This window comes from Astyanax mexicanus, chromosome 18 (genome assembly GCF_023375975.1).
Source record: "Astyanax mexicanus isolate ESR-SI-001 chromosome 18, AstMex3_surface, whole genome shotgun sequence".
In the NCBI taxonomy this organism is placed as follows: Eukaryota; Metazoa; Chordata; class Actinopteri; order Characiformes; family Acestrorhamphidae; genus Astyanax; species Astyanax mexicanus.
In genome coordinates this window covers 34867671-34883919 of record NC_064425.1, presented here as the reverse complement: position 1 = coordinate 34883919, position 16249 = coordinate 34867671, and the positions used below count along the sequence as shown (strand labels likewise).

The 16249-nt window shown below is 36.0% G+C and overlaps 1 long non-coding RNA gene across 1 annotated transcript; it reads right to left on the bottom strand.

Annotated features, from left to right (window-relative positions):
* Window positions 1-386: 386 nt before the first annotated feature.
* On the bottom strand, window positions 387-7974 carry LOC103047762 (uncharacterized). The gene is made up of 4 exons (XR_001518414.3): window positions 7711-7974; window positions 7058-7180; window positions 6937-6964; window positions 387-3380 (listed from the first exon to the last, which is right to left on the bottom strand). It is a non-coding gene; the product is annotated as an uncharacterized LOC103047762 (long non-coding RNA).
* Between the last annotated feature and the right edge of the window lie 8275 nt (window positions 7975-16249).

Genomic DNA, 16249 nt, shown 5'->3' with positions numbered 1-16249 from the left:
CCCGGTTGCGTATATGCTCTGTTTGTTTTACAGTGTTCTGTTTTTTGGTTTAGTGTCTCATTGTTTCTTCGTATTTATTAAAGATTACTTGCATTTGCGTCCACTCTCCTCATCCTTCATTCACGCAGCGTGACAGGAATCAGTAACACATTATTATTTAATTAACACAACTTAATTATGCCACCAACTTCCACTGTAATTCATCCCTCCTAGCGAGCTGTTTTTCTGTCTGTACAGCTGAAATGCTCCAACACAGACAACACAATGACAGCGGAGACTTCTCCCAGTGTTCAGAGGTAAGGCTCCGGAGCTCCAGTCTCGGTTTAGACTTCCAGCTCTGACCCTGATAGAAGCACATTGAGGACATAGGACACTCAGACTCACTCTGGCGGTATTTCACTTGCTTATTTATTAGTTTGCCAAATCACATTTATGGCATTACTTACAGAAATAAAATAAATAAGAGAAAAGAGCTTAGCACAGCAGTCTCTGTATTACAGCACAACACAAACTCTGTTACCTCTATCCAATTTATCATGCATTCTTCATTCCAGAAGCAACACTGGTTTAACCCCCCATTAAAAGTACAAATATACATTAGTATTTTAATTGGCACCACAGATAAAAATATAATTACATTTCTTACATACATTTTTTAAGTCTTAAGAAGAACAAGTGCATTTAAATGCAGTTAATCACAGAATATTGTCGTGATAAAAATTTTTATTGATTGACATCCCTTATTTTATATAATATTTGACAATCTGCACTAGTGTTGTTTTTTTTCTGTGAACGCTGAACTCAACGTTTACCTGAGAATCATTCATTTTTGCGCCAGCCAATCCAGGACAGGTTTATAAGGAGCCTGCCCACATCCCCCACATCTCCCGCTATATCAGAAAATGATGGTAAACCACTAGAGACAACTAAATAACTAAAAGCTCAAACTGAAAATAGAAAAAAAAGATCTACCTGGTCAGTATTTTTGGAAAGTATAATAATGTAAATGGAATGGAAAGCAATGGAAATGTACCTGTATATTTCAGTTTATTATTTCAGTATATAGTAAACATGTTTTAGGCAGTAAAAACACTGCATTACTGCTGCTGTGAGCTGATTGGTTGGTGGGCTTACGCTGGAGTTACAGCCAGAACACTTTTAAAAGGTTTATTACTGTAGTTTAACATCTTTATTACTGGAGTTTAAAAGGTCCATAAAACGTCTACAATGCCGAAACATTTGATATTGTTTTGTGTTGAGGAAATGCTTACAAGTTCAGTATCCAAACCAGTGTGGTAGATTATATATTTATTTTCACTATTTCATTTAAATTAGTATGAACTGAACTTTGCACTAGTTTATTTTAAATGTTAATGAGCTGCCCACAAGGTGGCAGGACAATTATCATGTGTTTCTTCTTTTATGAGAAATGCAATGCAATTAAGAGTTGCAATATTACATACAATTTTAATGCATACTTAATAAGTATACTTTTGAGCCCTTTTTATTAGCTCTGGGATGTAGGTCATGTTAAAATCAACTTAAATTTTGAGGTTTTGTGCAGGTGATATGGTGGAATGGTTCTGAGAATGTGTAGTTCATACTGTTTTTTTTTTTTTCAGAACAGCAGAAAACCTAATCTACCACTCAGAATCACATTTTCCTCTTTGCATTTGTGATTGCCACCAACACTCTGGTTTAAACCCTGAAAATGCAAAAGCAACCTCAAAGGCCTTGTTTAAGACAGTTTAAAATGAGAGTGCATATTAAACCATCTGAGTAACATTTGATTTAGGGCTAATAAATGATTCACATAGAATAATTATCTAAAAAATGCATTGATAACAAACTAAAGCAAATGCTGAGAAACTAGTACATTCTCTTTTAACTTCTAGATGAGGCTATTGCAATGGACTGTTGCCCAAAAGGCCAAAAATCTCCTTCTTTAAGTGCAGTAATAAAGTGTTAGAAGATAAAATAATAAAAAAACAGCTTGTCAGGGTCATACAGCACTGCTACTGGAATACTAAAAAAATAGGGGTGTTCTAAAACCTTTAACTGGTAGAGTTTGTGCTAAAGCGTGATGTCTTCACCATCTGTGGTTTGGGGCTGACATTTGGCTTTTCTCCACTGATGTCAGTCTGTCTAGCCCTGGTGTAAAACTGGGGAACAGAGCGGGCTGCTTAACTGGCTGCTATTCATGAGTGGTGTCGGCTTGATTTACCTCACAAGCTATTTGCAGCTCGACTCACCGCCGAGAGGAAACCACCACAGGCCTGAACCCGAACACAACAGCTCACAAACCAACGGCCCCAGTGCCCCACATCCTGTTACTGCATCAAATCACCTTTACTTTTTACTGCTAAAACACAACTCATCTTCACTACTGCAGAGTGTAAGAGTGTGTGGGAACTGTACACACAGGAAAACCAACTGCCTTAATATATTCAAGTTTTAACAGTTTAAATCAGTTGAGCTTAAATAACACAATAAGGTGAGTACAAACAATGAATTTAAGTAAATTAAGTGAACGGCGTTTACGTTGTTTAAGTTACACAAACAGCACTCTTTCTGCGCCCTAATCCAGTATCCAGTCCTGAATTTTTTTTATAATTCTTAGTACATGTGACACCAAGTGGCCAATCAGTTACATTTTCCCTTAACATAATTCGACTGGAAACTGTATCCAGCAAAGTTTACTAATACAAATACAATCTGTTCAGTAATAGGTGCTGAATGCAGCGTCCAGTAACAAAAAGCAGAGAAATGGTAACTTGCTCTTATAACCTTCAACACTGAGGCCAGGCAGCTGCACCACAATATGTACTATAACTTAACACATATGAAATAGCAGCCTGGGGGAATGACTACACACTGATGGTGAGCAAAGAATAGAAAGGGCTGCGCAACACAAACACAGAACATTTTAGATATTACAGTGTACACTTTCAGAAAAACATAGTAGAATAGTGAGCTGGAACAAGTTACAAGATACTCTTAAACAGGATTCACTCATTTCTCCTAGGGTTTTAAAATGAAAATCTAAAATGAAACGACGACGATGATGATGATGATGATAAAAGCAAGACAAAAATGCATAAAAATACATAAAATCCCATTAATGTGTAAGTTATAGTTGGGTTTTGTGTAAAGGTTCACACACATATTACATTATATTACAGGTACAAATCAAATGGTATTCCCATACATACTGCAAAAGTGAGCAAATCTAGAAAAAATATACAATTACAAAAATAAATATGTAACAGAGGAAACTAACGTCTACATTTTAGGTGCACATCATGAGCACAAGCTGTCATTTCTTGTCTATAATCCCACTGACGGAGAAAGGAGGTGAAGATTTCTTGAGTCCAACTTTCCTGTAAAGAGTCAGACAACTGAACATATAAATATATATACAAATGTATGTATGTGTCTAATATTTTAAAATTGGCTACAAAGCATTGAAAACACATAAAGCTAACATAGCTAATAACTTAAAATACCATTGTGCAAATATGTGCTACACTCATTGACAAAAAAATAAATAATAAAAGAATTGGGATCCTGCCCTCGTGCCTCCATGCCCTAAAGTGCTGCATTTTTTTTTTTGGTAAAAAGAGACACAGTTTCTCTGTTTCGCATGTTCATGTCTAGGGGTAGGGTTTTCTGATTCTTGTTAGGCTGGAGGGGTAGGTTAGGGGAAGTGTTGAAATGGAGTTTTTTCAGAGAAACAAACCAAACTAAGGACTATGAAAATCACTAGAAAAATGGGGCACAAGTGACAAAAAATCCCACATGAATTTCCCTCATTAAAACTATGATAACCAGAATATTACCCTTGATTATTGTGTAGTTTCAATGTTTTATGACATGCACAAAAAGCATTAAAAATCTCTGGGAGTATGTCTATAGCTAGCTAAGTTTCCTGTTCCACTATACACAGTGCCCATAAGTTCCCGGAAAACAAGTGCCCAGTTAGGTGCTCTCATAATGAGATACAGTGGCTTGCAAAAGTATCCACAGCCCTTAATTCTTTTTACATTTGTCGCTTTACAACAACAAAATATAATTGTGTGTAAAAATAATTGTGAAATGAAAGTATTCAGCCTCCCCCCATATCAATACTTGTAGAGCCACCTTTCAATGCAATTACAGCTGCAAGTCTTTTGGGGGTAGAGTCTCTACCAGCTTTGTGCATCTTGAGACTTTTTGCCCCATTCTTCTTTACAAAACAGCTCAGTAACATCAATTTTCATGTCTTGCCACTGATGCTCAATGGGCCTCCAACAAGAATTGCTCTGTATTTATCTGCAACTATTTTCCAATTAACTCTGTCCCTGTTGAAGAGAAGCATCCCAACCACATGATGCTGCCACCACCATGTTTCACAGTGGGGATTGTGTGTTCAGGGCACCACACATAACTTTTTGCATTAAGTAAAATTTTGGTCTTATCTGAACAAAGCCCCTTCTTTCATGTTTGCTGTGTTCCTACATGGCTTACAGCTACAAACTGCAAACAGAATTTCTTTCGTCTTTCTTTCAGCAACGGTTTAGTTCTTGCCACATATTTATAAAGGCCAGATATGTTGAGTGCACAACTTATAGCTGTCCTGTTGATAGACTCTCCCACCTGAGCTGTGGATTTAAGCAGCTCCTCCAGAGTGACCATGGGCCTCTTGGCAAATTCTATGACCAGTGCTCTCCTTACTCGATCTGTCAATTTTGGATAATGGATTGTACAGTGCTCTTTGGGATGCTCAAAGCTTGGGACATGTTTTTATATCCTAACCCTGCATTAAATTTCTCCACAACTTTATCTCTGATCTGTCTGGTGAGTTACTTGGTCTTGACACTGAGGTCAATACAGAAAAGCTGTAATTATTCTGAGACTAAATTACACCAAGCTGGACTCTATTAACTAATTAAGTGACTTATGAAGGTGACTGATTGCATTCCACTTCACAATTATTTTAGTTGTAAAATAAAATAAATAAAATAAATTTGAGTTGTAAGATGAAAAATATAAAAAGAGGTACAAATACTTTTGCAAACCACTGTAAATTTTATTTGATGGTACAAGAAAACTGCTTCCTGTGAAGGCACAAATAAAAAATAAACTTGAACTTACATTTACAGCGCCCTCATTTTAAAAGCCTTAAAATAAACATATTTTTATTGCAGACACATAATCTCACTCTGAATAAATTTAGAAAAAAAGCAACCTTCAACTCAAGTGAAAAAAAAAATCCTGACTGAGAAATAATTCTTTTTAATAAAATGACCTGTTTCACAATTATTGGCACCCTTACTTACTTGGAAATAAATGTATTTGAACCAGTTATGTCATTTCAACTGTAGGTTATAAAGTGGGTTATGAATATGGCATTACACAGAGGCCTATTTCTCTTAAACTATTTACTCTTTAAAATGAGATGAGACATGAGACAACAGAACACACTATTAAAGTAAGGCAGATGTGTGTCAACCTTCATAAATCAGACAATGGCTAGACAAAAATAACCACTCATTTGCAGATGCCCTTATCTACAGCTGGAACAGTGACGAACAAGCCTGGAAGAGGACGCAAGTGTATCTTGCTACCTCACACAGTAGGAGAAGGAGAAGTAAAGTAAATCGCTCACTCTAAGAGAACTGAATCAAATGGTAACATCTTGGGGTTGTGAGGTCTCCCAAACTACCATCAGGCGCTATCTACATGCCAACTAGCGGTTTAGGAGACCTGCAGCACAGAGAAAGCCTTTCTGAGTCATAATCATAAAAGTAAATGGATGGATTTTGCAAAGCAGTAATGGGATTTTAAACTGGAACTGTGTGGTTTTGTTAGATGAGACCAAGATAAAGTTTTTTTTGGCAACAACCACTCTAAGTGGGTCTGGTGTAACAATAAGGATGAGTACACATAAAAACACCTCATAGCCACTGTTAAGTATGATGCTGTGTGCCTGTTTCTCCTCCAAAGGACCCGGGAACTTTGTAAAGATACCATGAGCTCTTTAAAATACCAGGACATGTTGAATCAGAATCTGGTGGTCTCTGCCTGAAAGCTGAAGATGGGTCGTCACTGGGTCTTTCAGCAGCATAATGCATATGCATAAAACATGTGGCCAAATCTACTCAAAAATGTTTCACAAGGCACAAAATAAAATCAAGCTCCTCTCATGACCATCTCAGTCTCCAGACCTCAGGCCAAGAGAAAAGCTGTGGGGTGAGCTGAAGAGGAGAGTGCATATGAGAAGATCCAGGACTCTGGAGGATTTAGAGAGGATTTAAAGAGGAATGGTGGAAGATCTCTCTTTCTGTATTCTCCCATCTTTTGAAGAGCTACAGGAGAAGATTAAGTGCTGTCTTGGTGGCAAAAGGAGGTTCACCACGGGGTGACAAAAATTGTGACACACATGATTTCAATTTATTTCTTAATGTGTGATTTTTTTTTCCCCACCAAATAATGGCACTTAAATTAAAGCTTAGATTTGTCTCTTTTTTGCATTGTTGTCCTATATTAGATATTTAAAAAAATAACTTATTAGAAGCCTTCTTATCCAAGGGTGCCAATAATTGTGGAGGCTTATATTCCTTTATGTTTTTATTTTTTACCTCCAGAATGTACAGGTTCTGTGTCCTGCAGTAGCTTAGGTCAGCCAATGTCTCTCACCATGAGGTACACTACCCAATAGTAGCCACTGAGAGCCTTTCTTTAGGGCAGAGTGAGAAGCATCTTTACACTCTCTTTAGGCAGGAACGAGTGCAGCAATTCAGCTGCATATTTTGTTCTTTTCGGCTGCATATTTTTTATTATTTAACATTTTTAGTTGTAGTTAAGAGTTAGGGATACATGTACATACAGTAAGTAGGCTATTATAATATAATAGATATGGGATATATGAATAACTGTGTATATGAGTTTACTTACTTGAGGATTCTATCTTTAGCTGAAGGCCCTGTAAGAGGAGAGAGAGAAGAGGAGTATCATCACCCTCACCTCACTAAAGCCATGAATAAAGGTAGGACAGTAAAATAAAATAAAGACCTACTCTTTCTTTTGCAGCATTTCTTCAGCTTCTTCCAGAAAATCTGCAGCACACAGACCAGCACAAACACCCCCAGAATGCAGAACGCTATCGCTATTCCAATCGACACTGACTGTGATCTGGCATCTGAAACACACAGCAACTTCATCTCAACTTCAGCACCGTCAGAACAGCAGCATACCAGTAATATATACCAATATCTCAAAGGATAGAGCTGTTTCAGAGTGAGTAATGTGAGGTTTAGGTCAAAGCTTTAGGAACTAATTTAAGCCCCAGCACACTATTTTCTTAAATAATTACAGGAGATTTTTAGTTAATTAAGCTTATCTAATCATGTTATTGCACATAAAGAGCAAATTCATTTTTGTTGTAATTGCCTTTTAGAATAAACAAACCAAATTAATATGGCATGTAAAAGCACAACTCTAAACTGACACTTTACCCATCTCAACCCAAACAACAGTTATATTATTTATGTCCATATTGACACCTGAACATTTATCATTACTATTTGTGAAGAAATGCTAGAACTATTTTAAGAATTAAGCTTTGATTTTCCTTATTCAGAATGCAGTGTAATCCAGGACTAATTCTGTCTTGATCCGTATATAGGAATCCTGTCATAAATATAGACAGGATATAGATATTTTTCTTACCCATCTGCCTTTTTCCAGTGAGTAACGTCTCCTTCCACCTGTAGGCTCCAGGAGCAGGAGAGTAATATCCGATTTATGATTTTAAAAAGAGAGAAAGATGGCTCCTGTGATGTTGTCGTAAGATATCCTCACTCTGTAGTCTGTGACTCTGACTGCAGATAACGTGCTATTTTACAAACTGGTTTGCCCTCATTCTGGACATATTTTACTGTGGCTGGTCCACCCTGTGTTCTTTACTTTATTCTTAGTTCCTTGTTGGGCCCTTAGTCCTTAAATAAAGAACATATTTTTGTAGTCAGTCATTGTTTTAATCTCATTTTATAAACCCAGCCAGTGTGTTAGCATTGCTTAGGACGTTAGGATGCTTTTAATATAGTTTGTCATGTAAATTGTGGAATTGTATCTAATCTTATCTATCTTTTAGAATTAGCATTGGCATCTACAGTATGTAACCGTGCACTTCACCTCAGTATAAATGGAATGATAGCCTCAGACGTTACAGTTCGCCCCCAGAATCACATTAAAAACATTTTTTCTCCTTTTGTAAAAAAAAAAAAAGGAATGGTTTCCTCTGATGGGAAGTTTGATCATTCCTGCCCTCTGCTGTCTGAAACACACAGTGCAAGCTGTCACTGCTAATAAAAATTGACAGAGCATTCTAATTAGTAATCACATAACAGAATCACAGAATATTTTTTTTTTTTTTCGTTTAACAAATTTTGATAGCATATTATTCAGCATATTAATGCAGATTTACTCACTTACTCAGACATACATGCAGACTCAGTTACTCCTGAACGCAAAAGTTCAATCTGACCCAGTTGCAGTCCACTGTAGCACACCTGAACATCCAGTTTCAGCACAAAACCTGTACAGGCATATATTATAAACACATGCTTCTTCATGTTTTTCTTCAAGTAGAAGCCAAATGTGTCTCGATGTTTAGTGGCATACTGTTTTTAACAAAACATCAACAGCTTTCTGATCGATCATTGTTTTGTTGATTTTTATTATAAAAATTAATGATGCATTAAATAAACATGTAACATTCAACAGATAAAAAAAGTGCAACATCTAATGAATACAGTAAGTGAATTAGTTAATGTCTTATAAACCTTCTTTACTATGTTGAATAGAATTGTCAGGATTGACCCAGGTAGGGAGACGAGGACACAACGTAAGTGCAGGTAAGAATAGGAATTTAATAACTAAACAACAAATAAACAAATAGACGGGTAAACACAGAACAATGAAATGAATAAGAAAACCAACGTGATATAAAACTAACATAAACAAACAAGAGATACTATAAAACTAGGCAGGATAAACTAAAACAGGGCAAGGGAATAAACTAGGGAAAACACAGGGAACTTAAAAATAACAAAGGATAAACAAAAGATATACAAAGATATACACTAAGCAGGGAACTAAGGAGCACGAGAATAAGCAAGATAAATATCAACTACAAACAAAGAGGGAGGCTATACAAGGAAAACAAATGAATGAAAAAAGACTATGAACTAAACAAAGCAGAGACAATAACCAGGAATAAACAAGATAAACAAGGAACTAAAACAAGACGGGATAAACACAGAGCAGGAAACCAAGGAGCGCAGGAATGAACACAAGAAACAGAGGTACGACAAACAACAGGGGTTAGTGCAAAGACCAATGAAGGACAAGAGACAGAGGAGGGCTATTTAACACACAAGGGAAGTGGAAACACCTGGGGCTAGGGGGCGGAGCTACAAATTGACACAGGTGGAAAAGTACTGGAACAGAACACAGGGGCACAGGTCACGTGGAACACACACAGGCACGAGGACAGACAGGACATGACAAGAATTCACTTGTTCTTCAACAAGTTTGTGATGCTGCTGTAATTGAAAATGATTTCAGTCACTTGCCAAACCAAGTTTGTTTGTTTGCTAAATGCAGCTAAAACAGATTTTTGCATACAGATTGTTGTGTGGTGTGATTCATTATATGGTGACATTGTTATTTATCACAAACTCTTCAAAGTGACATATAGGGAAAGGTGCCAGCACAGGTTACAAGAATTTTAGTACTTTTATAAAAAGGTATTTCCAAAATCATTTAAAGTATATTGAAAGAATTCGATTAAATGTCTTCCTATGTGTGTAGATAATGAAAAATAATGCACAAGGTAACACATTTTCACGTGAGCAATGCTATACTTTTATATTATTATATAATAATAATATTAATCAGAATAAATTGACTTTATTACATTATCACATTACACCCATTATTAATTTAATACACAATAACATTCGTGTCACACCATATGACAATTTTAGTCACTAAGCCCGTAAATGAAAAAATAAATTTAAATTTCAAGAAAAAATCTACAAAACAATATATATATATATATATATATATATATATATATATATATATATATATATATATATATATATATATATATATATTTATTTTTTTGAAATATAAGAGTTGGTAGAATATAACCCAGTGATTTCCGTGACTTAATTTTGAGATTTTATTTTATATTTTTTTAGCCAAATATGTCAACCACCTATGTGTGGATTTTATATATTGTTTTATATCTCCTGACATGTGTTATTTCCTGTGCACTGCTGAATCTTAGAACATTTTGCAGAATAATAAAGAATTATCTTATTTTATCTTGTATTTAATACAGTAATGAGCAGCACTGGCTGAGCCATGAGGAGTTGGATTAAATGTGGTTTATACTCAGTAACCAGAGAGAGCAACTTTTTCAGATTCTCATATTCCTGGCTTCAGGGACGGGAATCATAGCAGGCATACAAACTGAAAGTGCTGAAATGACTATTATACAGGGCAGGTCAGAGCTTTTTGGCCTGAATCAGACCCAGAGTCTGAGCTGAGATATGTGTGAACTGCATCACATTCATTTTTGCAAAGTATATTTCTAACCAAACCCCAGCATTACACCAATAGACTTTCAAGCGTGTTTACTCTCGGAATAAAATCACACACTGTCATCTGGATTGTTTGGTGGTCAGTATGAGTCTTTTTCTTGTCTTAATGTTCTTGTCTTAATTCTTGGCTCATACAAATTGTGATATTAACAGTGTGAATTTCTTGTAAATCTCCCCAAGGGGCATGAAGGGTTCACTAACTTCCAAGCACCACTGTATATCTAAATACCCAAGATGGGAGCCCAGACAAGACTACACACTTATGTTGAGGTAATATTTATTCAAAATATGGGATGAACTCAGTGCATGAAGTCAGTGCATTTTACATACACAGTTTAAGTATGTTTTACTGTAACGAATTAGATAACTGTGGGTTTTTTTTTTATCTCCACACAGTTTTTTACACAGTTAACTTGTATTACAGTGGTATGAAAATGTTAATGATTTTTCTTTATGAATCATTGGTTGTTAAGATCAGCAATTTCAGTTAATTATATCATATTACAGACGAACGCAGTGATATTTGATAAGTGAAATTAAGTTTATAAGATTTACAGAAAGTGTGCAAAAATTAGGCAGGTGTATAAATTTGGGCACCTTAACAGAAAAATAATATCAGTATTTAGTAGATCCTCATTTTGCAAAAATAACAGCGTCTAAATGTTTCCTATAGCTTTCAATGAGAGTCTGGCTTCTGGTTGAAGATATTTTTGTTGATTCTTCTTTACTAAACATCTCCAGTTCAGTCAGGTTTGATTCAGGTTTCTGATAATGAACTTTAAATCCCACCACAGATTTTTAATAATATTCAGGTCTGGAGTCTGAGATGATCGTTCCAGAACATTGTAGTTGTTTCTCTGCATGAAAGCTTTAGTAGATTGTGAGCAGAGTTTAGTGTTTAGGGTCCTTGTCTTGTTGAAGTATCCAGCCCCGGATTCAACCTTAACTTCCTCACTTATTCTTAAACATTGTTCTCAAGAATCTGCTGATATTGACTGAAATCCATGTGACCCTCAACTTTAACAAGATTCCAGTACCTGCACCAGATTTTACTGTGGGGAGCAAGTGTCTTGTTCTGCTACTTCAGGTCTTAAATAGAACTGTGCCTTTGATTTTCCATTTCCTCACTCTGTTCCTCACAGTGGAAACTGCAGCTGAAATCTCTGAGATTATTGAGCTTTTTGTATTCTTCCTCTAAACCATGATGTTGAATTTTTGTTTTCAGGTCATTTAAGAGTTGTGTTTTAAGGCTCTTCAAAGAAGATACAAAGAGGAGAAAAACTTGCAATGGTCCATCTTAACCTTTTCTCATAACTAGATTCACCTGTGGATGTAGGTCAAGGGTCAATGAGCTTATTCGTGTTAAAGGTATTCAAATCAATAAAAGGGTGCCCAAATTTATTTATTTAAAAACTATAAACTTCATTTTATTTCTCAAATATCACTGTGTTCATCTGCTATATGATTTAATTAACTAAAATTGCTTATATGAACAACCAATGATTTATAATGGAAAAATCATAAAAATGATCAGGGGTACACAAACATTTTCATACCACTGTAATATTTATTAACCCTGTAAAACAAATTACTGAACATTACAAAAAAACAACATACAAAACTACATGAGATGTGTATAGTGTAAACGTGTAAATATGTGTGTAAACGTTGTGCAGAAACATGACGCAATAAAATCTCACCCAGATAAAGATCTCAGCTGAAGATGAAGCCATGAATAACAACTTCAGGTGCTTCCCCCATTTCTCTTCATTTCCAGGTAGACTGTGGATGTTTGAAGAGAATGGCCCTTTCATTCTATCCTTCACACACGCACACACACACACACACACACAGTGGAACAGGAGGTATAGTGTGAAAATAAACTAGCTGTTTTTAGACTTTGAATGTTGAAACCAACATATACCCATAGACGTTTTTAGCAGCTGACTCAGAGTAGGGACGGTTGTGCTGGAAATGCTAACGGAAGTTAAATATTCAGATTCATTTCTGAGAAAACTGACCTTCACTTAAAAGGTCACTGATGTTAAAAGAAATGAATCTGTCCTCATAGACAAGGTCACATCTGTACATAAACCTGTAACCCTTTTAAAAATGTGTTCCTGGTTGACAGCTTTCACCAGCAGTCTACACTCTTTTTCCAAAGTAGTTGCCTTATATAAAACAGACAACTGCATGGAAAAGTGTTGCCTAACTTAACTATTTAAATTTACAAACAAGTTTAAACAGAAAAGCCTGTAATAATGAATGATTTTCAATAAAGTTTACTTACACCTGAGTTTGATTAACTTATGAAAGTGAGAGATTCACAATTACTTTAGATTGTAGTGCCACCACATATGCTTGACACAATTGAAGCCAAATATGTTTTTAAAGTTTATCTTGGTCTCGTCTGCAGAGAGCATCAAGAATTTCCCCTCGGGGATCAATAAAGTATCTATCTATCTATCTAGCACTGCGGACTGACTTTTCACTTTTTTTAACTATGCAGCAATGCTGGCAGCACTCATATGTCCATTTTTTAAGCCCACCTCTGGATTTTATGCTGGACACATGAACGTAACTTCTTTCGTTGACCTTGGCGAGACCTGTTTGTTCAAAGAGATGTTTTGTTAGTGCAGTAACAGGAGGAAACCCATCCCAGTGACAGTGTTGCAGCATTCCTGAGTGCAGGAACATTAGTAGTAGCTTAATGTTCACATTGCTTGTCAATAGAGTATGGCAGTGGTTATATACAGTTAGGAAATAACCATAAATATTTGGACAAATATTTGTAACACATATTCATGACTTGGGCTCTGCATGCCATCACACTGGATTTGAAATGAGATGCAATTAAATTACAAATATTTTTCTACAATTCCTCCTAGTTTCAGGGGCTCTAAAATAATTTATCTCAATAGCTTCATGGCTATTCCTTCATTAACCCATCATCAGTTGGGCAGGTCAAACGTCTAGAGATGATTCCAGGTGTTGCATTGCTTTGCAAGCTTTTGCTGTGAACCCACAACATCTGGTTAAAGGAGCTCTCAATAGAAATGAAACAGACCATCATTATCCTAAAAAAAAGAAAAAACAATCACAACATCCACCCAAGTATCGCAGTCTACCGTAAAGAAAAGACATAATGACAGCAAATACAGCGGCTTCACCACAAGCTGCAAATCATTATTAGAAAGCCCAAATCTGACTTTAACAAAACACATCTAAGGAAGCCAGTCCAGTTTTGGAACAGCGTTCTTTGGACAGATCAGCCTGTACTAGAATGATAAGAAGAAGGCTTGGAACGGCTCGACACAAAGCTCACCACAGCCTCTGTTAAACATGGTGCTGGTAGTATGGGCATGCATGGCTTCCAGTGGCATTGGGTCAATAGTATTTCTGTATTTTGTATGTTTAATGTTTTTGCCTGATTCTTTGTCCTGTAATCATGTTTCTGTAAAGCTGCTTTGTGCCAACACCAGTTGTTAAAAGCGCTATACAAATAAATTTGATTTGATTTGATTTAGTGTTTATTGAAGATGTGACAGGAGACAGAAGACAGAAGGATACATTCTGAAGTATACAGCGATTTACCAAAAGCAGCAGGGTTGACTAAACTGAGCTTCACAGTGCAGATAAATAAACTAACCCAGGATTTTTTAAGGTAAAGAAGTGGAATATTCTGCAGTGGCTGAGTCGATTACCTGATCTGAACCCAATCAACAAAACTAAAGCAGAAACACCCACAAGCCAGCAACTGTAGACAACTGCATTAAAATCATATCGTAGGAATCGTAGGAAATTCAGTTTTTGGTGATGTCTATGGGTTCCAGACGTGTGGATTATTGCCTGCAAAGAATTTAATAGTAAAGTTTATTTACCAAATTACTTTTGAGCCCCTGAAATGAGGTGGCTTTGTAGAAAAAATGGCTGTAATTTCTAAATGATTCATAGCATATTTTTTGTTCAACCCCTTAAATTAAACTTGAAAGTCTAGACTTCATTTGCATCTCATTTGTTTCATTTATATCCAATGTGATGTCTTGCATAACCCAAATAATAACTGTATGCATATATTGTTGCCTGAAGCTCAAAAATTCCAGGTAAGCTCCGCTCTTACCACAACCCTGAGCAGGAAGTGGCAGGACAAAAGATCGCTAGAAAACAAAGAGCCGCAGGAATTTCAGGAGAACTAAAGGCTGACAGGAAAGGAAAATCCTGAAATCCTCATTCCTTTGTTCTATTTTCCAGTAACCTTCCACATAACACTTACTCGCCTACTGATCCTAATGTCTTCCTCATATCCTCCCAGTAACCTAAATAATCTCAGAGATGACAGAATACCTAATTCAAATCAAAATACATCAGCCTCAATACTGTCTAATAATTTTCAGTACTGACTATACGTTTGCTACTAGTTACCACAGTACTAATGATCAGGCCTGGTTATACTTTTCTAAATGATACAATGTGATTATATTTTTAATGAACTACACCTAGCCACTCTCTGCATATCATCTTTGACACACACAAAGATCTTCTTCATTTTTGTTATTTTCACTTTTTTAATATGAATCTTATGTTAATATAATGTATTTATACTGTAGTGATAAATAATAAATATAATAATAAATAATAATAATAATAATAAATTGACCAATAAAAATCTTTTTACATTGACTTCTAATCTAAGTTAAGAAGGTTTTCCGTCTCCTTTAGTTAATGTTTTAGAGAATGCTGTAGTGTAAGCAAGACATGAGAGAAGGTTGTCCAGGGGAAATTACTACACACCAATGAAGAATATCAGTAATAAGAGGACACAACCAATATGCAAACAGATGGGCCAGGGGCCAATGAGAAAGATCTATTTTGAGTGTACAAATGTCCACAAACTTAAAACTGTTGAGTAATGTGTAGGAATGGTCAGTTTTAGTTACAAGACTTCATTTATTTGAGCTCAAACTATTTGGTTATACAGTGACGTGAAAACGTATTTGGCTCCTTACAGATTTCTTTTGTTTTTGCCTTTTTGATATACTTAAATTTTTCAGATTATCATACAAAAAAAAATCAAGAACTGATGAGTCATTGATATCTATCAGTCTGGAAAAGGTTACAAATACAATTTCTAAGGCTTTGGGACTCCAGAGTACCAAAGTGAGAGCTATTATTCCCAATTGGAGAAAACATGGAACACTGGAGGGTCTGAACAACTCATCCAGGAGGTCATAAAATAACCCAGAACAACATTTAAAGAACTGCAGGTCTCACTTGTCTCAGTTAAGGTCAGTGTTAATGATTTCATAATAAGGAAGAGAGTGGGTGAAAATGGACTTCATAGGAAATTTATAAGGCAAAAAACGCTGCTGACCAAAAAGAACACAACCACCTATCTCACATTTACCAACAAACATTCTTTGGACTGACAAAAGTGGAACTTTTTGAAAGGTGTGTGTCCCTTTACATCCGGCATAAAACTAATACATAATCTGATGGTCTGGGGCTGCTTTGCTGCTACAGAATGTCCGGCCATCTGTTCGTGACCTCAAGCTCAGACGTACTTGGGTTCTGCAGCAGGACAATGATCCAAAGCA